The following is a 25,658-nucleotide window of genomic DNA, read 5'->3' on the forward strand; positions in this document are numbered from 1 at the left end:
ACCCCATAACTAAGTTTTTCATGAAGCAAGAAAGACCTTTAGAAATCAGGTCTCATGGGAGCAGTTGGGTAGCTCAGTGGATTGAGAGCTAGGCCTAGAGATGGGAGATTCTAGGTTCAAGTCTGGCCTCAGACACTTTCCAGTTGTGTGACCCTGGGCAAGTCACTTAAACCCCATTGCCTGGCCCTTACCTCTCTTCTGCCTTGGAACCCATACATGGTATTGATTCCAAGATGCAAAGTAAGGGGAAGAAGAAGAAGAAGAAGAAGAAGAAGAAGAAGAAGAAGAAGAAGAAGAAGAAGAAGAAGAAGAAGAAGAAGAAGAAGAAGAAGAAGAAGAAGAAGAAGAAGAAGAAGAAGAAGAAGAAGAAGAAGAAGAAGAAGGAGAAGGAGAAGGAGAAGGAGAAGGAGAAGGAGAAGGAGAAGGAGAAGGAGAAGGAGGAGAAAGAGAAGGAGGAGGAGGAGGAGGAGGAGGAGGAGGAGGAGAAGAAAGAAAGGAAGGAAGGAAGGAAGGAAGGAAGGAAGGAAGGAAGGAAGGAAGGAAGGAAGGAAGAAAGAAAGAAAGAAAGAAAGAAAGAAAGAAAGAAAGAAAGAAAGAAAGAAAGAAAGAAAGAAAGAAAGAAAGAAAGAAAGAAAGAAAGAAAGAAAGAAAGAAAGAAAGAAAGAAAGAAAGAAAGAAAGAAAGAAAGAAGGAAAGAAAGAAAGAAAGGAAGGAAGGAATCAGGTCTCAAAAAAGAATTTAATAAATTCAAGAAGCATTTCATTCATCCATTCAACAAAACATATTGCATATTTACTATTTGCAAGACCCAAGAAGTACAATAATATATATTTTCTGACCTTCAGGATCTTAGAAATATGCCTACAATGAAGCACAAAATAGGAGTGTATATGAGAAATGCCTATATGTGTTGTATAGACATTAAGTATTGGAAGAGGGAAGAGGGCAAGATCACTGTAACCTTAGATAACCGGGAAGGATTTGTGGCAAGGTTCTCATTTCAGCCAACTCCAATATCCCTTACAATATCATTAACCTCTTGAAGATTAGTATCATATTAGCATTAGTTAACCATAACACCACCAGATTTGAGATCATTCAGATCTTCAGCAGACATCTAGTTCCACCTGTATATGAAAGCAATGCCCACACATAATCATTTGACTTCAGCTTCAAGACTCTCACTAGAGGCATTCATGTCCAACTCCTTGTGACCCCTTTGAGATTTTTATTCACAAAGATAATGGAGTGGATTGCCATTTTCTTCTCCATTGTATTTTACAGACGAGGAAACGAAGGCAAACAGGGTTAACTGACTTGCCCAGAGTAGCTAGCAAGTATATGAAGTGGAATTTGAACTCAGGAAGATGAGTCTTCCTGACTCCAGACCCAGCACTCTATCTACTGGATTCTGGAAAGCTCCTATTGTTTGGATTTTTTTCCTGATATCCAACCTAAATGAATTTTTATGTAACTCTACCCTTTACTCCTTGTTCCTCCCTCTTGGTCAAATGGAATAAGTCTAATTTCTCCTCAGTGAGATAGCCCTTTAAATTATTGAAGACAATGATCACATCTTCCCTGCCATCATTACCACCACCAACTCTTCTCTTCTTCAGGTTAATCAGGTCCTATTCTTTCAATCAATGTTCATATGACATGATTTCAAGGCTCACCATTCTGATTGCTCTTCTCTATATGTCCTCTAGTTTATCAATGTGAACCTAATATTCCAAGTAAGATCTGCTGAGGGCAGAGACCAGTGGGATTATCATTTTCCTATTTCTGAGAGCTAGAATGAGGATATTGATTGTGACACTACCATCTTCTTACTCACCTGGGTTGGTAAATCCTTTAGTCTTTTTCTCTCACTCCCTGCCCATTCATTCAATAAACATTTATGGATCACCTACCATGTACTCAGCATCTTTTTTTCAAAAGGTATCATCAAGGAATTTATGATCTAATGGATTATAATCAGTGACTTGCAAAATCTCGATACTCCTTTCTCTACAACATCTTTTTTATATATGTCCTTCTCGATATTCACATAACTACCACTTTAATGGCTCTTATCACTTATTTTTATAGCAACAGCCTCATAATTGTCTCCCTGTCTCAAATCTCTCCCCTTTCCAATCTATCCACTATAGAGTCGCCAAGGTGTTTCTATCACCTCCAGCAAACTAGTGACTCATTTGACATTTGAAGCTCTTTAAACTGACTCTCATCTTTAAAGACATATTGCATATAATACCTCCTTTAAAATATTTGCATCCTAGTCATATTGGCCTACTTACTTTTTCACATACAGAACACTTTATCTCTCATTTCTGTGTCTTTTTCAAGTTGTCCCACTTGCCTGGAAAGCATTCTTTCCTCACTTTCAACTCTTGGAATCCATGGCTTCCTTTAAAATCTATCTCAAATTTCTAAGTTAGTATGATAATTCTGGAAAACTATTTGGAATCCTGGAAATAAAATGACTGAAATGTCCACACTCTGGAACCTAGCCTAGAGGTTTTCCTGCTAGCCTTTTATTACAGAGCGAACATTATGACAATAAAAGAAAGGACTCAAAACATGTAGAGCCTTTTTTTTCTAGTAGCAAAGAATTAAAAAAAAATTATATTCAAGTGGGCAATGACTAAGCATATTTTGAAAATATCATATAATAAATAAATGTTTGGTAATAAATAATTAATATGATGTATGCAGAGAAATATGTAAAGATTTAAATTAATTGATACAAAGTAAACAGAACCAAGGAAACAAACAGTGAGTATAGTAATGTTAATGGCAAGAATAACTGCCACATTTTTATGTGAATAAGAATAAATAGTACCACAAAATAACTGAAAATGAAAATTTCAAAAATATAAAGAATAAGGTTGGTACCAAAGAATTACTAGTAGACACCTTCCCCTCACTGCTTTGCAGAGAAGTGGTTTTGGAGGGTGGGAAGGAGCACATATCCCTAGGTGTAAAACAATGTCAAATTCTATCAATATGTTGATCAATTTGGTTGAATCCTTTTTTTCTTCATCTGCTTTTTCTTGTTTAAATTCTGTCAAGTGAATTGTTTTCTGGATAAGCATAAAAATAAGATATCAATAACAAATATTTTTCAAAAAAAAATTCTATTCAAGGAACATCTTTTGCAAGAAATCTCTTTTAGTTTCTCCTCTCCAGTTGTTATTCCATCCCCATCCAAGACCACCTCATATTCATTTTGTGCAACATAGACAACACAAAACAATACAAGCTATCTGAAGGCAAAGACTTTTAAATATTTTTCTTTGTATCTCTGGTTCCCATAAAAGCTCGATTGATAAATGAGCAAATTCTGGTATGAAATTTCTATACTTTAAGAAAGAACTTTGGCCTGTCTTAAGGAACTCAGTAACTCAAGTTAGGAGTTCTAGCTAGTTTTAGCATTTAAGTTAGTATGCGCTACATTATCAAATAATGTCAGCAAGCATTTATTAAGCACCCATTATGTACCAGGCACTTCATTTTTAAGTTAAATACATTTTTAGTCCTACTTACTCAGTATTTAGAGAAGCAATATGGACTCGTGGCTATTCTGGTCCTCCAAATGGTTATAATTATGCTCCTAGGGTAAGGAAGACTCAAATTCAAATCCATTTTCAGATATTTAATAGCTTTGTGATCCTGGGCAAGTCACAATATTTGCCACAGTTTCCTCAAATGTAAAAATGATTATGGAATATAATAGTTCCTACCTCCTAGAATTGTTGTGAACATAAACTGAAATTATAATTTTAACATACTTAGCAAAGTGCCTTGCACATATTAAGCACTAGTTAATTATTATTATGAGTCTTACAAACAGAAGTGAAAGAGCTGAGATCATTCTATTTAAGGTTTTCTCTCTTTCAATATTCAAAAGATTTTATTCTCATGACATTGTCTCATGATATTTTTAATCAAAATGTAAGTGTATACATCCAATATGCTCTGTATATTCAGACATTGAATACAGTTTTGTTCTTTTGTTTTCTTTCTTAAATACAGTGTTCAATCTGAACAACAGGGAAGAATTCTCCAACATTTCATTTTAACTGCTCTGCCTGTCCCCTTCAGCAGGAAACTTGCTGTATAAGCCTCCAGGAGTGGTTGCTTCTGAAAACAGGTATGTTCCCCTTTAAATAATTCTTTTGCTGCCACATTGAGATTTTTCTTTGTATTAGACTGAGTGGCCAGGTGGAATGAGTTTGCTGCTGCTGGCTTAACTTCAAAGTTGAATACAATTCCTTCTCCCTGAGAAAAAAGATGACATGGTCCATGGCAACTATTTTTATTAGTTATTTACACTATTTTTATTAATGAAATCTCTACCACTGATTTTAAATTGTCAGTTAATTAGTTCAGAGTCTACTGAGTTTAAATTGTCTATAGCTCCCACTTTCCCCACCTTAATGTCCCTTTTTCTTACCTTTGCTCCAATGCCTCAGTGTTTTTCAACTGTCCTTATTCAATTGCCTCACTGAAATGCAAATCAGTGGGAGTATAATAGATAATTAATAGACTGATCAGCCAGCAAGGGAGGTAAGTAGATAAATAATTTTAATTATCCTTGGGTTGTCCATAAATTCCTACACAGCCTTTTCATTAAACTCTCTGGTTACAGCAGTCATTTATATTGCATGTCATTTTGAAAATCTCTCTTCCCTTCTTCTGAGCCTCCCCCACCTCCATTTGACATAGAGTAGAATAACACTTTGTAATAACCAGCTCCTTTATTAACAGGACCTCATCTCAGGATCAGTTAGCAAAATGCTTTGTCAAAGAAGCCATATTGGGTGCCTACAAAGCAGACAAGATTTTACTCACAAGAGACCTTTTCTAAACTCCCTGAGGTGGGCAGAAGCCTATATTTAGGTTGGACTAAGAAAACTTTATTATACTTGGCACCTGTACTGTAGGTATGAGTTCATTCTATTCCCCAGAGATGGTTTTTGCCTATCATTAGCCTTGGATGAGGCTTCCTTATTGTGCAGAATGCCAAGGTAGAAAGTGGGTTAATAAATACAAAGAAAAATCTCTCAAGAAGCCCTTAGGGCCAAAGTCTCCGGATGTCTTCAAGTGCAATGATCCATGGTGCACAACACTAATTAAGATGGGTATCTAATCAAAGATGGTTAGATTCTTTGGTTTATTCTATGCTGGTGTCTGAAGAAATGGATTTTAGAACAGATTACCACTCATCAGGAATGTGTCACCTCGTTATTTTAAACCTGCTTTCTGAATTTACTGTGTTCTTTGAGTAATATCTCCAGTACAAGGGGCATCTTTACATCACTTAAATCTTCAAACTCTTTAAATGCTTTAAGCTCTCTTCCATTCAAAACTATTTTTTCATATCAGGAGAGAAAAGAATGGGGTTCTAGAAGGAGTTTAGAAATAGGAAATTTCTAGTAGGATATCAGTGTAGATATCAGATGGAAGAATCTTTCCTAAGCTCTTGGCTAGCTCATAGCACATTCAGACCTAACTAGTTGATATAATAAATAGAATTTCGAAGAGTATCAAATTAATACTGAAAGAGGTAGCTAGGTAACAAAGTGGTTAGAGTGCAAGGCCTGGAATTGGGAGAACCTGGTTTCAAATCTGGTCCCAGATACTTCAGAGCTATATGAACATGGGCAAGTCACTTAACCCCCATTACCTAGCCCTTTCTGCTCCTCTGTCTTAGAAATTCTATGACAAAGGATAAGGGTTTGAAAAAAATTAAGAGTGAAAAAAAAAATCTGAAATCATGCTTGTTCAAAGTACAATCCATCCCTCTGGGACTGATAACCTGTTTGGGGCCTTGGTTCTGTGTGGATCACTGGAAATATTTGTGTTCCCTCTTTTCCCATTGGTCAGATTCTTGTTGGATTCCAGATACCAGAAACAGAAACTGGGCCAATGATGCCAATAATATAAAACATGTGAATTAAGCAAGTCCAACTCAGCTCCCATAGACAGAACCCAAACTTCATGGGGAAAAAATGTACATACTTGCTACACTACAACAATCCCATGATACAATTAGTTCAAGTATTATTATCCCTATTTTAGGAGTAAGAAATAATCATTGAATCAGTAAGCATTTATTAAATACCTAGTGTATGACAGGTATTGTATTAAGCACTGGGAATACAAAGGGGAATAAAGACAAAACCAGTCCCTACTTTCATAGAGCTCACCATTTAATAGGGGAGACACCTTGCAAATAATTATATGCAAACAAGCTATTTACAGGATAAACTGGAGATAATCACCAGAAGAGAAATTTCAGCATTGAGGGGGGTATCAGGAAAGGCTTCTTGTAGAAAGCAGAATTTTTAATTAAAGGAAGTCAAGGAAGCCAGGGGGCAGAAATGAGGAGAGAAGGCTATTCTAGACATAGGGGGAAGCCAGTTAAAAAAAAAATGCCCACATTCTGGAGTTAAAAGTCCCTTGTGTGCTTGTAAGTAAGGAGGTGGATGTTACTGAATGATGGGGAGGGGGAAAGAGAAGGAGGAAATACAGTATATAGAGACTGGAAAAGCAGGAAGGGTCCTGGTTGTGAATGGTTTTAAATGATATAAAAAAGTTTTATATTTGATATTGGAGGTGATAGGTAGCCAATGGAGTTTATTGAATGGGGCAGAGTAATGACTTGGTTTTGTACTTTTGGAAAATCAATTTGACAGCTGAGTGGAGTGAGGAGAGCCTTGAGGCAAAGAGACCAATAGTCTGATGAAACAGTCCATGTGTTAGGTAATAAGGGCCTATACCAGAGTGGTGCCCGTGTTAGAGGAGAAAACTGAGGCTAAAATAGAATTTTATATTATTTTATTTGATTTTTTTCAATTCACAAAAATCCGTTTTCTTTCCTACTTCTTTATCCTCCCTCCACTCCCACTGTAAAAGAAAAAAGAAAAGTCCTCATAACAGATATGCATTGTCAAGCAAAAAAAGTTAAAGATAATTTTATTAAAATCAAACATTTGTCAGAGCAGGTTCTGGAATGCAGGTCTGATTGTCAGTCAAGCATCCTTTCTTCTGGCCCACACTATATATACAAATGCACCTTGGGCTTTTTTGTGGGAGTTTTCCTTAATATTGATTAGCCTACTTGCTAGTTTGGTATATGGCACAATTTTCACCCAACTCCATGCCTACATAAAAGCTTAATAGTTTACAGTTATTTGGCATTGAATAACAAACAAAACATGGATTTTTAACTCGTCTTTTACTGTTCATTCACATGTCTTGGTATCATTGTACCCACAGGCTATGTTGTATTAGGAGGGCAAAATTGAATGAGAAATAATTCGGTCAGTGGGAATAGAAAACTCTTTTTGAAAGTTTCATTTGGTGGAATTAAAGTCTGAAATATGACCCATTAACAACTTCCTGATCATTCAGGCCTAGTTCAGATCTGTGCCCTTCTTTTCTGCCCTCTCACTGACACATATAGGTTGTATTAGAGGAAACGAAAGCTTAAAAATGTTGCAGAAAATACTAACGTGGGCAGTTTCTCCAAATGTATCCTTACTCTGTAACACTCGGGTACAATGCACGGGTAGCCACCAGACCCATTCTAATTATGCTTCACTCAGACCAGACATAGAATGAGGAACTAGTCACTCACAGTGAATGACTAAAAGATTCCTGATGGAAAAGTCTTAAAGAATGAACCCAGACTCAAAGTTTTTGCATCAGTACCAGTGTATATATGTGATGTAAAATTGTAGCTGGTCTGGAGAGAGAGAGATGGAGCGTGGGAGGAAGCAGTAAATAGGAATAAGAGGAGAAAGACTGTTTTACCTGGCATACAGAGTTTGATTGTTTTGGGAGGGAGAGTTTAAAAAAAAAACTTTACCTTTCATCTTATAATCAATACTATGCACTGATTCTAAGTCAGGAGAGCAGTAAGCTGTTGGGGGTTAAGTGACTTGCCCAGGGTCACACAGGCCAGGAGTGTCTGAGGCTAGATTTGAACCTAGGACCTCCTGTCTCTAGGTCTGGCTCTCAATCCACTGAGCCATCTAGCTTCCCCCAAAGGGTTTGTTTTTAATGATGATTTTTCAGTTGACATAAGCTATCTTTAGACCTTAAACTCTAAGTACCAATAACATTGGCACTGCTTCACAGCTACACATTCCAGTAGCCTAGTTCATAGAGCCATAAGACATCATAATAGAGCCAGAAAGAACCTGAGGGATCACTCAGTCTCTTCCCAACACTTGGACCCAACTTATTTCCCTTCATATGCAATACAGTTTTATAGATAGTGTGGCAGAAACCCAGAAATGTGAAGTGAATTAGTCACATGAATAGCAGAATTGGAATTTAAAACCAATCTTGATTCACAGGCCAGTGTTCTTATAATAATATTATCTATTGTTGGTTTTTTTTGCAGTCAGAGTACTGTTTTGCAGGTCCAAAGTTCATCAGTGACCAGATGTCATTGAATTAAGGCATAGGTCTGAGGTAAAAAATTAAAGTTATAGACTGAAGCATTCCTAATGCACAGCATTTCCTTGAATTGAATGGTAGAATATGATGGGCTATTGGGCTGGAGAGGACTAGGAAGCATTTGGGAGCTAGACAGCCCAGTGAAGAAGTGGCAACTGGGGCAGGATCTCTGCTACATTTGGAAAGCATAGGGCAAATGATTGGAGGCAAGTGAACTAAACTAGAAACCTAAGGAATATGATCCTGCTGTGGTTACTAGGATACATGAGTATCATTCTTTTATAAGGACAAAGATGTAGACGTTGGAGATCATGAGATTTCAAAAAAGCAACTAGCCAGTCGAAACTCAGGAAACAGTGTGACAGCAAAACCACACATAAGTTAAAGACAAAATGTTGAGATACATTGTTGATATTCCCAATTTTTTCACTAGCTCATCATCTATCCACTGGAATGGAGGAGAAATCCAGTTCGGACTCCTTCCCATCAATATATTTTTAGTATAGTGCTACACAGGCCCCATTTCTAACTTGTTTACCCATTTTTAAAAAATGTCATATAGAAACAAAAATTAGTGAATGATTGCATTCCCCAGAGTGGGTAATAAATTATTTTGAACATACATACAGACATATATGTATACATATATATATATACACATGTATATGTATACACACACATACACACACACACACACACACACACACACACACATATATTAAACCCTTACTTTCTGCCTTAGAATCAATACTATGTATTGGTTCCAAGGCAGCAGAGTGGTAAGGGGTAGGCAATGGGGGCAAAGTGACTTCCCCAGAGTCACACAGCTAGGAAGTGTCTGAAGCATTTTAAAAATATTATATCATATTAACACATTATTCTTATACCATTATTTGGTTGCATCTAATTGTTCATGACCCTGTGGACGATCACACATTAACATGCAAAGATATACCATCAAGAATACTAAAGGGGGGGAGGGGCAGATGGATTGAGAGCCAGGCCTAGAGATGGGAAGTCCTAGGTTAAAATCTGACCTCAGATACTTCCCAGCTGTGTGACCCTGGGCAAGTCACTTGACCCCCATTGCTTAGCCCTTACCACACTTCTGCCTTGGAACCAATACACAGAATTGATTCCAAGACAGAAGGTAAGGGTTTAAAAAAAAAGAATACTAAAGTGTCTTGCCATTTCCTTCTCCAGTGATTAAAGCAAACAGGGGTTAAGCGATTTGCCCAGGGTCACACAGCTAGTGTCTGAGGCTGGACTTAAATTCAGGTCTTCCTGACTCCAGGCTCAAGGCTCTTTCTATTGAACCACAAAGTTGCCTCTGTTAACACATTAGGGGAGCTCATTATTTCAAGCAGATATATTGTAGATTCTTCTATAAAATGAAAACTTTCTGTAATACAAACCTGAATTGCACAAAATGAGGCATACTGATATCTCAGAATGGTCCTTCTTTTGACTCCCTTCATGAAGATTCTTTCCAGGATCCACAAAAAGATACTCTCTTTTCGTTGATAGCTTTTCAACCGTTGTTAGCTAAAAGGTAACACCAGTTAATTTAATTAATTATTAATTAGAGTTATTTATCAGTTGGCATGCTTTCTGAAATTATGGGGTGAGGGGAAAAGCAATTATCATTTCTCCAAAAATAAAGAGAAATAATTGTTGATGAAGACCAGAGTTAGAGGTTTCTAATTCATATTGTTTATTCCTTAATGATGCAACCAAATAAATATCCTTCAAAAGGCAGATAATACACTAAGCAGTATTTAAAAAATAGAAAGGTATTAGAGTTCCATTGGTGAGGAGCATGTGTGCATGTCTGTTGTGATCTGTGAAATGTCCTGATAAGTATCCTCATACTTATGGTTTTAAAATGTCTAGTTTAAGTTCCTGCCTCATCTCTGGAGCTGTTACTTTCTTATAATCTCTGAACAGTTATCAGACTGAATAAAACCAAAATATTAGTATAAATTAATTAATCCAACCCCTTCATTTTACAGAGATGGAAAATAAGTTCTAAAAAGGATATATGATTGGTAACTAGTTAGCGATGGGATTGGAACTCAGGTTTACTGACTCATATTTCAATACTGTACTACCTTAAGTAAGTATATTTCAACAATTTTTCCTACAGATGAAGTGTTTGATATGTTCTCTATACCATTATGTGATCCTTAGCAAACCTATATGGTTTTTTAAAATCCACATAAATTTCTATTCTACCTTTCATGTATTTCGTTTTTAGAAATATTTTAAAACAGATGATGCTCCACCCCTTCCCCTTTCTGATTCAAGAGAAGATAACTTTCAAAAACCAGTTTGCCATAATTGCCAAAAACTAAGAAATGGAGTACACATCAAAAAAGAAAAATAATTATTTTAAGGTTGATGTTCTTTCCCAAGGTTTGCAATAACAAACTTTTAAAAATAAAATAATTGCTCTTTACCATAGGCACTAAATGATTTACAAAGATATAATATGTAACTATTACAGATTATGAATTAAATTATTTACAGAAATACAATATGAACTTGTTTGTTTTCATAAATGTCTCTCCTATCTATTACAAATAGGCATACTCATTATCAAGAATAAATAAGTGTTTTCTGAGTTTTGATAAAGCTGATCTAACTTTTTTATATTTTATCTAGATAGTCATCTCCCTCTCTCTCTCTCTCTGTCCCTCCTCCCCCCTTCACTCTCTTTATACCAATACATAGACACCTACATACTTGTAAAATAACACCCTGTATCTTCTTATCAAATTTGTATAGCTGCCCAAGTTTGAATGTGGCATAAGAAGAGAAATAGGACTTCTCCCTTGATGTAGTTTATCAAACTTTATTCAAAATAAACTTCTCCAATTACATTTTTTCTCCTACCTCTTGGACTGATAGTCATTATGGCATTATTGCTTGTGGTCAATGCAGAATCGCTGTAAGCAAGGTTCCAGTACCTTATGGCTTCCTTGGATTCAGCTCTTTTACTAGTTGGGGATTTTACCTGTTAGATGAGAGTTAGTTATGAAAGTAATTCTTTAGGTTATTTCAGAAATCAAATCTATTTTGTGTCCCTCTTATAGTCTGTCTCCTCTTCAGTCCATTCTATAGGTTTGCTTCCTAATATCTAAGTTCGGTCCACAATTTAAAGATGTCTAATGGTTCCTTGCTGTTTGTTGGACAAAATACAATCTCTTTGACTTGGCATTCACAATCTTCCATAACCTCCAGCCTACCTTTCTAGTCTGATTTTATGTCATGTAGCCTCTTTCAATACACATCCTAGAAGGGAAACTCAACTATTCACCTTTCTTTGATTTTTTTCTTGTCTTCTACTCCCTTCATGGATTTGCACATGTACACACACACATACACACACACATCATACCACACTATTTCATATGTCTAGAATGGATTGTTTCCTATGTCCTTTTATTTTAAAATTCTTCTGATGGATTCTGTCTTAGAATCAATAAAGTCAATACTGTGTCCTGGTTCCATGGCAGAAGAGTGGTAAGGGCTAGGCAATGGGGGTTAAGTGACTTACCCAGGATCACACAGCTGGGAAGTTTCTTAGGCCAGATTTGAATCTAGGACCTCCCGTCTCTAGGTCTGACTCTCAATCCACTAAGCTACCCAGCTGCCCCTCTGTAATACATTTTCTATCTCCTTGAGTTTTAGTTTTCAGCATTGAGAAGTTGCCTTATCAGGTCCCTAAAAAAATTAATACCTGGTTGAAGACATATTCTCAAAAACACACTTTGCATATGGTGGGCCAAACATTATTGCCAATTTGTCCATTGGATGTAATAGATAAAATATGTCTCTTCTGCATGATGAAAAAGAAGGTCTTCAAAAGGACAGTGCATTCAAAAGCTCCCTCTGTTTTTGAATCACTCCATCTGTCTTCCATGTTTACCTTGTTCATTTGCTAAATTCCTAGAAGGCAACCCAGACTATGCAAAAATCTCTGAAGCTTTTCATTTTTATGTTTTATTGTGTTTCTAATAAGTAATAATAAAACATTCTAGAAATGTTAATCAAGGCTTACAAAGTAATTTCTTCCCAACACCTTCTGAAATGCCAATGTATAAACCTCAATCTATAAATAAGGAAAAATGCTTCTTTGAAAGGTTTTTTGTTTTGCCATGCTTACATAGTAAATGTCTTGGGTACAATTTGAACCTAGATCTTTTCATTCTACTATTATTTTTCTATGTGGGAGTAGTTTATATGTGAAATTGAGGTGTAATTAAATCTTTAGGAATCTAGTAACTAAACTCAGGATCCAAGGTAGATCTGGATTTTCTGAACCCCGTACTAATATTTGTCACATTATCTTGAGGCTCTAGTGTAATAATGATCAGTATAAATACTACCCTTCTCAGGGTGAGGCTGGGAAACATCTAATGGATTTTCAAATGCTAAGTGAGAGGGAATGTGAAGGGAAATCTACAGAACTGAGGAAGCAAAAAAAATGTATAATTGAGGGGTTTTTTTTGTTTTTTTAATTCTTTGTTTAATAAAAGGGGAAATTAAGCAATAATATTTTAGAAATGTGGAAGATACCTAGAGATAACTAAGTGAACAGAAAAAGGGGAGAAAGAAACAGGAATGGAGACTTAAGAGGAAGATTAAAAACTGTGACTTTCATGCTTAGGAAATAGTGTAGAATGCATAATTCTGATGGAATCCTCCTGTCTTCTCAGTCTGGATTGAGGCAGAAGGTGTTTCCTTCCAAGTGCCAGCAGTCTATATAGAATACCAAATTTGGAGTGAAAAGACCCAGTTTTAAATCTTTTTTTTAACTTCATGGTAACTCTCTTACCTTGGTCAAATCCCTAAAACACTCTGGGCTTCAGTTTCCAATATAATGCATTATTTCAATAACAGCAAAAGCTACATACTTAAAATCTTGCTGTTACTATATATAGGATAGAGAGGGAAACAATGTAAATATATTCACCTAAAGCTTTGTCTATTTGATTAAAGAATTTAACTTAATTAAAATTAAGGAAACACTTATTATCCACCTACACTATTATATACACAACCTTGTACATAACCCAAGAGCATAGATAATAAGATGGATTCAGTGCAACTTGTTAGGTTACAATATAGTAAACTGAATAGCACAATTTAGAAAGGGCATTGATTAGCTAGAAACTCTCCAGAAGAGTTTAACTAGAATTATTTTAAGGGGTCACATGGAAAAGTAACTAGACTTGTTCTTTAGAGAGAATTATGAGCAGTGAATAGAAATTGAAAAAGCAAAATTAGTTTTGATTTAAGTCAACTTTTAGAGTTATTCAAAATTAGAATGGGCCAGTTCAGGACGTCCTCGTTCCTCCCATTCTGTAAGTCTTTAAATACATGGTAAATAACCATTTACTGTTCATACTATAGTGGGGATTCTGCTTCTAAACTGGGTTCAATTGGATGGCCCTAAAGTTCTTTCTAACTCTGAATTTCTTGTGAGTAATACTGTAATAACATTTATAAAACACCTGGAAGCATATAAGTGCTTTACATACATTATTTGTTTGGTAATTATCAGAAGTTTGAGACAGAGGTTAGAAGTGTTCATGTTATTACGACTGAGGAAACTGAGGCTTATGGAAGTTAAGTGACTTGCCCATGGTGACAGAGTTAGTAACTCTAATAATCAGAATGTGAACCCAGGTTTTCTGAATTCTAGGTCCTACTTTCTATCTATTATAATTATAATAATTTTGTGAGGATTTTTTTGTTGTTGTAGGTAGGGAGGGCATTTTTTATCTATCTTCCTAACTATCTACCCTGTCTGCCTGTCTGTCTCTTTATCTTTCTTTCTTTCTTTCTTTCTTTCTTTCTTTCTTTCTTTCTTTCTTTCTTTCTTTCTTTCCTTTGTTCTCTATCTTTCTTTCCTTCTTTCTTTCTATCATTCTTCCTGTCTTTTTTCCTTTCTTTCTTTCTACCTATCTTTTTAAAATTCTTTTGTATTTTTGTTTTTGAGTCTGTGTTGAGACTCTCGATGAATTCTGAGTTGTGAAATCTCACTGTGTCAGCAGTCTGCGAAATGAATTGATATTAAACATGACAAAAATCTCTCTAATTCACCTCAGTGAGTTTCTGCCTCTACCCTCCTTTTCCCATTCCCTCCTCCTTCAAACTGTAATTGAAAAGGGAAAGAATGGAGATAGCCATCATTGCTGCCTGGAATAACATTGAGTCATCCATTATTTAAAATCTCATTAATTAAGTATTATTTACAAATAACTGCAATCTCCCATTCCTCCCACACCCCAGCCTCCTCCACTCACCCATCCCACAGACAGGCAATCTTTCTTACTCCCCTGTAGTCTCATCAAACGCTATCTGTCTCCTTGTCACACAGGACGTTCTGACAGAGCCACAGCCTCAGGTACTCCATCACCCTAGGGCCAGGGGACTTAGAGTGGCTAGATTAATCCCTTATCTCTGTTCTTGAGCAATTGTTTGCTTCTTCTATTACCTTCTGCCTTGAACACCAAGGCTCAGTCTCTCCTCATCTGTAAAGTAAAAGGGTTGTATTTGATCTCTAAGGTCCTTTACAGCAGTGTAAAAAAAAATGCCGACACTTACAGAAGCATAGATTTTTACCAAAAAAAGACTTTAGAGACAATCTAGTTACCTCTATTTTCTAAATATGAGAAAACCAAGGTCTGCAGAGGTGAAAGTATACCTTCCCAAAGTCACACTGAAAGTGGCAGTGCCAAGATTTGAACCAAGGTTCTATAACTGCAAATCCAGGGTGTGAAACTAGGAAAGGAAGCAGGAAATAGAATAGGAAGATGACTAGACTTTAGGTCAAAATTTTTATTCTCTCTTTTCTCTTTCCTTGCTTAATTCACTGATTCTCCCATCCCATTTTTTGAATGGTTCTGTCAGATAATGTTTGCCAGCTTTTATTATTACGATTTATCATTATCCTGATTTTCAGAGGCTGGACAATTACTTGTTGAAAATAATTTGCTCAGAGCACAAATATACAGTGAATTAGGCTGTGAATAGACTTTTTCTTACCTTTTTCAGCCAAGGCATTTCTTATTTCTCTCCTTTTCCTACCCAACATTACAAAATTACTTTTTTTTTCAATATGACTCTTAATTTAAGTGATCAAATCTGGCAACTGCAGACTACCTTTAACATGCTCCAGTTGCAAAGGTCTGAAAAATCTGCTGGGTGCAGGCAGGTTTGCCTCCAAAAACATTTTTGGCACAGTGGATTTAGTGATCACATATGCTGTGGAATTAATCTGCATACTATACGTCCCAACAGGAACATGGCCAACAATGCTAGGGAAATTTATTACCTCTAAAACAATATCTACAAATCAGTATATACAGAATCAGGGCCATGCTCCTGATATGGGGTGTCCAAGAACTGAGTGTGTGCATATATGCATGTGTATTCATGTGTGTTAGGTGACTAGGGTTAAAAAATAAAACTTAACTATGTGGTCATTGAAGAGAAAAGATGATGCTATTTGTAGTGAGGAACTTTGATCTCTTCTGAAAAAGAGCTTATGATGTCCATTTCAGAGAGATAACTTGCTCTTATGGAAAAAAACAGTCTTGAAATGGAATGGAAATGAGATATAGAAAAGCAAAACAGTACATTTAAATTAAAAAGACAGGAGGTGCAGGGTTGATATGTAAGCTGAGAAGCTACCTCCATATGCTGAATTATCACATCTGGTAGAATTTGGGGAGTCATTGGACAAAATGAAAATGGAGGACAACTCAGACACATCTCTTATTTGAAAGTGTTCATTGAATCCCCCTAATGTGCCAGGAACAGAACCTATGATACTTTCTCTTCCTGTCAGAACTGGCTTTCTGAGGATGGTAAATCTCACCTCCTCACTCTCAGAGAGACACACATAGAGAGTGATCCCTTGACGTGCTTTGTCTTTTTTGAACAAGCAGTATATATAATTGAGTGGAGGGAATGCTTTTATTTGGAAAGGCTGAAAACCTGAGCCCTGGCTCTCTTATCTACCTCATGATCTTGGGCAAATCACTTCTTTCCTGGATCTCAGCTTCTTTATCTATGAGATTAGGGGTTTGAACTATATGAGGGACCACTGAGGTCCTTTCTAGCTATAAATCTGTGAACCTATGGAACAAGGAGGAAGGAAGAGAGTGAAAAGAATTGAAACTTTGTGTAGTTAAGTTGGCTCTTTATAAGCTCAATACTGGCTCCTATCACATTTTGTCAGATATATAATGCAACGAATGCAAGTAAGTAAAAAAAAATGTAGGCTCACAGCCACTTGCCAGAGCAAGTAACAATTTATATTGTGAGCTGTTGTATTATTTGTCAGATTCTTTTTGGGCCTGAGCCAGGTGACTACTCTTGCCCCGTTCATTCTCCCTTCATCTTTCTATTAGAGTAATTCTAATCTACTCCCTACATTTCTCATTTTCTATGTTTGACTTCCCCATAACCTTAATCAAAGATGAGGTATGCTTTTGTAGCCTTTCTATCTTAACATAAAAGAGAAAAGCCCTGACTTCCCAAAGAAAAGGCAGAAAGATATCGTAGGAAAACTATTGGACATGGAGTCAGAAAACCTGGGCTCTGCTCAGGACCATCATTTGCTCCATGGGTGATCTTGGAAAAAGTCACAAATGCTCTGAATTTCAGTTTCCTCATCTGTAAAATGGGCTAATTATATTGACCTAAAAGTTTGTTGAGGTAAAAGTATTTTTAAAACTGTGACCATAAAAGTGTAAAAATACAGAGAAATAGAAATAAGAACCATAGCCAGTTGGAACTCTGATGTCTTGAGAAAAGGGAGAGCCACTATTCTTCTGTATTTTAGTGGGGTAATCTCTCAAGTGTCAAATTAAAAAAGGATGAAATCTAGGAGAAATGATCTTTCAGTTCCAATCTCAAAAGGAAGAAGAGATTCTGGAGCAAAGTTTTTCTTTCTGATTTTCTAATATAAAGTGACATAATGCTTTTTTCTTCCACAAACGACTCCACGTTCATAGAGTCATAATAGGACTACTCAAAGGAAGGAAAAGAAGAGGAGTTCTAAGTACTTGTTGGGATGCTGTTCTCTGATTACATACCATCAGAATATGTGACAGGATTATCTTCTGCAGCTTGAAATGGCTTTCTAGTAGATGGGGCATACATGAGTACACGTATGAATAAGCACAGGACTTCATCCACAACAAACATCTGAGCTGATGTACTATACAAGGTGCTATAGATGTGACCTAGCTTCCTAAGCAAGCCTCTTGGTTTCTGGGTCTTCTTTCTGTACTCATATTTAATCCCATCTTTTTTTTTAACCTTTACCTTCCATCTTATAATCAATACTGTGTGGGGGTTCTAAGGCAGATAAGTTGGCTGGGCAATTGAGAATAAAGTCACCTGCCCAGGGTCACATAGCTAGGAAATGTCTGAGGCCAGATTTGAACGAAGACCTCCTGTCTCTAGATCTGGCTCTTAATCCACTTAACTACCTAGCTGTCCCCTAATCCCACCTTGTTCAGGAAACTTATCTACTCTGTGTGTATCTTGTATATACTTAATTATTTTTCTGCTTCTCTCCCCTATGTAAGTTCCCTAAGAACCATGACCACTTCTGCCTTTTTTTTTTTTTGCATCAACAGAGCTGGGTATAGTGCCTAGGACACAGTAAGTAGTTAATGAATAAATACCTATTGAGTTATTTATATTTCTTGCTTTTCTTTTCATCACTAATACTTAGAAGTTTATGGTACCCAACAGGAGCTCAATAAATGCTTCTTAATTCATTGATTAATTTATTGACCAAACAATGTTACAAGAGATCTTATTAGACTGTAATATCTATATGGATTATTTGAATTGCCAGTTGAACAAGCATTTATTAAGCACATACTATATATCATTTGTGCTAAGAATATAAAGAAAAGCAAAACAAAAATCCCTACTCTCAAGGAGCTAATGTAAAAAATTATATTAAATAAACCCGCATAGGTCATCAACATTCCTATATATTTCCAATACAGCTTAGCAGCAAAAACTAGAAAGAGAAATCCCATTCAAAATCACCTTAGACAAAATAAAATACCTAAGAATCTATCTCCCGAGACAAACACAGGAACTATATGAACACAACTACAAAACGCTCTCCACACAACTAAAACTAGACTTGAGCAATTTGAAAAACATTAACTGCTCATGGGTAGGACGAGCCAATATAATAAAAATGAACATCCTACCCAAACTTATATATCTATGTAGTGCCATACCCATTGATCTTCCAAAAAATTTCTTTACTGATTTAGAAAAAACAAACAAAGAACAAAGGATCAAGGATATCCTGGGAAATAATGAAAAAAAAATACAAAGGAAGGGGGCCTTGCAGTCCCAGATCTCAAACTATATTACAAAGCAGCAGTCATCAAAACAATTTGGTACTGGCTAAGAGACAGAAAGGAGGATCAGTGGAATAGACTTGGGGCAAGTGACCTCAGCAAGACAGTATATCATAAACCCAAAGATCCCAGCTTTTGGGATAAAAATCCACTATTCGATAAAAACTGCTGGGAAAATTGGAAGACAGTGTGGGAGAGATTAGGTTTGGATCAACACCTCACATGCTACACCAAGATAAATTCAAAATGGGTGAATGACTTGAACATAAAGAAGGAAACTATAAGTAAATTAGGCAAACACAGAATAGTATACATGTCAGACCTTTGGGAAGGGAAAGACTTTAAAACCAAGCAAGACTTAGAAAGAGTCACAAAATGTAAAATAAATAATTTTGACTACATCAAATTAAAAAGCTTTTGTACAAAAAAAACCAATGTAACTAAAATCAGAAGGGAAGCAACAAATTGGAAAACAATCTTCATAAAAACCTCTGACAAAGGTTTAATTACTCAAATTTACAAAGAGCTAAATCAATTGTACAAAAAATCAAGTCATTCTCCAATTGATAAATGGGCGAGGGATATGAATAGGCAGTTTTCAGATAAATAAATCAAAACTATTAATAAGCACATGAAAAAGTGTTCTAAATCTCTTATAATCAGAGAGATGCAAATCAAAACAACTCTGAGGTATCACCTCATACCTAGCAGATTGGCTAACATCACAGCAAAGGAAAGTAGTGAATGCTGGAGAGGATGTGGCAAAGTTGGGACATTAATGCATTGCTGGTGGACTTGTGAATTGATCCAACCATTCTAGAGGGCAATTTGGAACTATGCCCAAAGAGCGATAAAAGACTGTCTGCCCTTTGATCCAGCCATAGCACTGCTGGGTTTGTACCCCAAAGAGATAATAAGGAAAAAGACTTGTACAAGAATATTCATAGCTGTGCTCTTTGTGGTGGCCAAAAATTGGAAAATGAGGGGATGCCCTTCAATTGGGGAATGGCTGAACAAATTGTGGTATATGTTGGTGATGGAATACTATTGTGCTCAAAGGAATAATAACGTGGAGGAATTCCATGGAGACTGGAACAATCTCCAGGAAGTGATGCAGAGCGAGAGGAGCAGAACCAGGAAAACATTGTACACAGAGACTGATACACTGTGGTACAATCGAATGTAATGGACTTCTCCATTAGTGGCAATGCAATGTCCCTGAACAATCTGCAGGAATCTAGGAGAAAAAAACACTATCCACAAGCAGAGGACAAACTGTGGGAGTAAAAACACCAAGGAAGAGCAACTGCTTGACTACAGGGGTTGAGGGGACATGTCTGAGGAGAGATTCTAAATGAACACTCTAATGCAAATACCAACAACATGGAAATGAGTTTGAATCAAGAACACACGTGATACCCAGTGGAATCGTGCATCGGCTATGGGACAGGTGGGGGGGGGGGGAAGAAAATGATCTTTGTCTGTAATGAATAATGTTTGGAAATGATAAAATAATATATTGTTTAAAAATTATATGAAAACAAGATATATACTGAATAAATTAAATATAATTTCCTTAGCAAGGCACTAAGATCAAATGCAAATGGGAAAGACTTCTTGCTAAAGGTTAGACTTTTCATGAGGTGCAAGAAACCATCTCTAAAAGTCCAATGTTTAAAAGTGTTTTATTATAATGTAAACCAGTCTTGAGCAGATAAATGTGGAGTTTCACCTTATAATTCTGCCCCACATGCCACCATCTCCAATTGCCTGTTTGCCTGACATTAGCCTATATTCTTCCTAATGCTATTGTTGGACAAATTCATTCTCCACAGATTTTTCTCTATTGAACTTAAGGTTTATTGTGCCTTCTCTTCCAGTTACAGAAAGTCATCAGTGCCCATCCTGTTCCTTTTTTCCTGTATGTCCTGTGCAGTAGTCCTAGCTCTCTCCTATTCTCACAGACTACAGGCCACAGAACATGGTCAAAAATTGGTACATTTGTAAACTGAGATTAAGATCAATCCTTAATATTGCTCATTTCAGGAAGAACATTCTTGACCAAGAGCTACCTGGATGGCCTTAGGCAAATCATTTTAGTTCTTTGTACCTTAAGTTCCCTTATGTTCCTAACTGATTCTTTGAGCTGGTAATTTCCTTTATGATGGTTTGGCTCTTGGCTAGATAAAATGCAATAGGATGGTTGGATTGTGGCCAGTAATATGGATCCAGAATGATTCAAATTTACCTTCTCTGGCAAGGTACTGTGATGTTGACACTAGGAAATTCAAGTGTCTGCCTCTTTAGTATAGAAATTAGCCCTGTAATGTGCTTGCTTTATAAATGCCCTGGTTACTCCTTGCTATGTGACAAAGTCATCTTCCCTCACATATAAGGATGATTACTAGTTACCCCATTCAGTTCAGTATTTGTAAAGACACTGAGACTACAGAAGGGACAGGAAAAATATATTCAATTCAATTCATCCAAGCATGGAGGAGAAGACTGGAACAAAACCAGAACTGAGGATTAAAAAAAAATTATGAGTAACTATATAAAATCTTTGAAGACATTGAAAAAAATTATGGTTTAAGAGAAGCCCAGAAAGTAAACTTACAAAAAGAAAGTAACCCTATAACAACCACAAACAAAACCTTAGATTCCCACCCCACTCCCACCAAAAAAAAAAACAACAAACAAACAAAAAAACTGCTTAGCCACAAGGACTATGAGAGTGATGTGATGAACTAGTGCAAGAGGTAAAAAAGGAAATTAGGGAATAATAAGGGAAAATAAGGAAAATGTGAATCATTAATTTTTCTATATATTTCTAACAAAACTTTGTAGGAAGAATTAGAAAAAGAAATTTCTTTCAAAATAAATATAAAATTATAAAATGTTTAGGAGTCTACCTAGGAAAGGCACCACAAGGACTATATAAATACAGCTGTCAAGAACACAGAAATAGTCAGGACTGAATAATTGGAGAGAGATTAATTGTATTTAAATTATTCTCCTCCAAAATTACTATGATACCTAAAGTAATTTATTGATTAAGTGAGATACCAATCACATCACCAAAAGGTTAGAAAATAAACCCCCAAACCCATAATTTTTCTGTAGATTAAGAATCTCCAGAGAAGTTCTTGATCCTTTCAAAATATTTACAACTTTCTTTGTATTCTATAAATATATATATATACACACATATATATATGTTGTTCTGAGTCTTCTCATTTTATTCTGTATCAGTTCATACCAGTATTCCTAAGGATTCTCTAAAACTATCTCTTTTGGCATTCCTTATTGCCCAGCAATTTCCCATTATGTTTATATATCAAAAATTGCCCAGCTAGCCCTCAACTGATGTTCTTCTCCTTGGTTTCCAGAAGAATGCACAATTTGACAAAAACCTACTGGGAAAACATCAAATAATTCTAGGAAATAATAGTTTTAGACCAACCTCTCAATACAACGTACTCCAAATGAATATATGAGACAGACTTAAAAGATTGTATCATAGACAAACTAGAGGATTAGGGTAGGAGATACTTTTCACATCTGTGGACAGGGGAAGAGTTTGGTTTTTTCCCCAAACAATGGATCCTGAGAAATATAGAAAATATAATGAATAATATTGATTACATAAAATTGAAAACTTTTTGCATAATTAAAATCAATTTATTTATGATTATGTAATAAATGTAATTGTAACAAATTTCTCTAATAAAACTTTCATATTGAAGATATATAGGGAATTCATTATAAATATACAAAAAATATCTATTCCCCAATTAGCAAATGATAAAAAAAACAGGATATGAACAGATTGGTCTAAAAAAATTAAAGTGAGCTATCAATAACCATATGAAAAAATTCTCCAAATCTTGATTGACTAGAGAATTGCAAATTATATCAAGTCTGAGATTTTACTTTTCAATCATCAGATTGGTAAAGATACAAATAAAAAAGAAAATTACAATTGTTTGGGAAGTTATGGAAAGACGGGAATATTTATTGTATTATTGGTGGAACTAGGAAGCTACCTAACTTTCTGGAAAATAATTTCAAATTATTCCCCCCCAAAAAAACCCACTAAATGATATATCCTTTGACCCATTAATACTACTACCATAGTAGACATCAAAAAGGGAAAGAACATTATGCATAAAAATATTTATACCAGCATTTTTATTTTAGCAAAGAACTGAAAACAAAAGAGCTACTTATTTATTGGGAATGACTGAACAAATTATAGTGCCATAACATCAGAGATGGAGACAGTGGATACAGTGCCAGGCCTGGAGTCAAAAAGACCTGATTTAAAATTTGACCCAAACACTGTGTGATCTTGAGCAAGTCACTTCATCTCTATTAGCCTTAATCCACTGGATAACAAAATGGCAAAGCACTCCAGTATATTTACTAAAAAAAAAAAAATCATGGACAGTATTGGCATATTATGGTCCAGGGGGTCTCAAAGACTTGGATACAATTGAACAATAGTAATAATGTAAGAAATTACTCTAGGGATGTAATCATTGAAACATTGGAGGACATATACATATTGATGCACATTAAGGCAAGTGGTAGAACAATGTGTGCAATGAGTATAGTATTTTAAAGGAAAATAACTTTGAATGATTCATCAACTTTAATTTATAAAATGAGCAATCTTGCTTCCAAAAAGAGTGATAATGATTCCTGCTTCCTACTTGTCAACATATGTATAGAAGAGGGGTTTTCCATACCACTGCCTCACTAATTACAGAGATCCCCTAGTCTTCTTGATTGAATCAGTGAGAGTTAGAGTAGGTATGAACAAAGCTTAGTTAAGGCTATTGAATCAGGCAATCAAAAACATTAAATTAAGTAGGAACCACCTAATTAATCAAGTAAGAATAGAGTAAAAGTCATTGGATGGGGGAGGCGGAGTCAAGATGGCAGCTTAGAAGCAGCAGAAGTTCAGACCTCTGAAAACCCTTCCTTACTGATCACAAACTGACTGCTCCTAGGAGACTGAACATAAAATCTAACAACAAGACAGAGCCAAGGAACCCTCCTGCTGGACTTAATCCAAAAGGTATGCCCCCCCCCCAAGCTGGAATCCAAGAACACTCGGGTTTAAGGGGAAGGCAGATGGAAGGTTCCCAGGTCCCCTCCCCCATCTACCTAGAGTGCTAAGGCTTCAGAGGCAGTGGGAACCTCTGGGCGGGCAAAGGCACTGGTCTGGAGGGTGTACCTTGCGGGCAGGGGTGTGCCAGGCTCAGCCAGTCCAACACAGGTGGTGGGGAAGGAGCTGGAGAGGGAGTTTAGAGTTGGCAGACTGGACAGAGCTACTAAGACCCTCCATTTGCTCCAACCTTCCAGGAGGTTTTGGCCTCAGGGCACATCCAGCCCAACCCAGCTGGACTTAATCCCATCAAAAGTCTTCTGAAATCAGGGAAGCCCAAATTCCAATAACCTTCCCTCACAGACTTCTGGACATTAATTTAATCCAATCAAAAGCCTCCAGAAGACAGGGAAGCCCAAACTAAAACACCCATCCTCCACAGTCTGTAGGGAGAGACCTTCTGTCAAAGCTTCAAGAGGAAACCCCCCCAAAAAAATGAGGAAGCAATAGCATAGACAAATATGGGGAGCAAATAAGGGGTAAATATTAGGAAACAACAGAAAAAGAAGAACGAAATTACAATAGACAGCTTCTGTACAGGTAATGAAAAATAGAGCGAACAAGACAAAGGAGAAGGGATCAACAAAGGAAAAATCAGAAATATCAGCGAATTGGATGCAGGCTTTGGAAGAACTTAAAATGCAATTCAAAACACAATTAAGAGAGGCTGAAGACAATTGGGAAAAGAACTTAAAAACTAAGATAAGTCATCTGGAAACAGAAAATAGTGTCCTGAAAGCCAAAATCAACCAGCTTGAAAATGAGGCAAAGGAGATGAAAGATGAGACAAAGAGGATGAAAGATGACCTCCAAAGAAAATCAGATCAGAAGGAGAAGGATGACCAAAAAGCTAGGGATAAAATTCAGTCTTTAAGAACCAGAATACAACTAGAATTATATGACCTCACAAAGCAGCAGGACACCATAAAACACAACCAAAAGAATGAAAAAATTGAGGAAAATATAAAATATCTCATTCACGAAACAGAAGATTTAGAAAATTGTTCGATGAGAGACAATTTAAGAATAATTGATCTACCAGAAGACCATGACAAAAGAAAAAGCCTGGACATAATACTACAGGAAATTATTCAAAAAAACTGCCCCAATATTCTAGAACAAGAGGGAAAAGTGGAGATTGAAAGAATCCACAGATCACCTCCTCTACTTAATCCCCAACTGACAACACCCAGGAATGTTATAGCCAAATTCAAGAACTATCAGACCAAGGAAAAAATATTACAAGCTGCTAAGAAGAAGTCATTCAGACAAATCACCCTAGACGATTTAAAATACATAGTAATCTATCTGCTGAGACAAACACAGGGACTATAAGAACACAACTACAAAACACTCTCCACACAATTAAAACTAGGTCTAAACAATTGGAGAAACATTGATTGCTCAAGGGTAGGATGAGCTAACATAATAAAAATGACAATCCTGCCCAAATTAATTTACTTATTTAGTGCCATACCCATTGAACCACCAAAAAACTGTTTTACTAAATTAGAAAAAAACATAACAAAGTTTATTTGGAAGAACAAAAGATAAAGGATATCCAGGAAAATCCTGAAAAAAAAATGCAAAGGAAGGAG

At 36.2% G+C, this 25,658-nt stretch overlaps 1 protein-coding gene across 8 annotated transcripts in view; it reads left to right on the forward strand.

Moving 5' to 3' along the window:
* RBFOX3 (RNA binding fox-1 homolog 3) overlaps positions 1–25,658 on the forward strand; it is a 1,135,878-nt gene that overhangs the window by 635,910 nt on the left and 474,310 nt on the right. For all 8 annotated transcript variants that reach the window (XM_056814226.1, XM_056814231.1, XM_056814224.1 and 5 more), the window contains one exon: positions 4,039–4,156. The gene's annotated coding sequence lies outside the window, so the exon portion shown is untranslated. The remainder of the gene's footprint in view (positions 1–4,038; positions 4,157–25,658) is intronic.

Source organism: Monodelphis domestica, chromosome 2, assembly GCF_027887165.1.
Source record: "Monodelphis domestica isolate mMonDom1 chromosome 2, mMonDom1.pri, whole genome shotgun sequence".
Lineage (NCBI taxonomy): Eukaryota > Metazoa > Chordata > Mammalia > Didelphimorphia > Didelphidae > Monodelphis > Monodelphis domestica.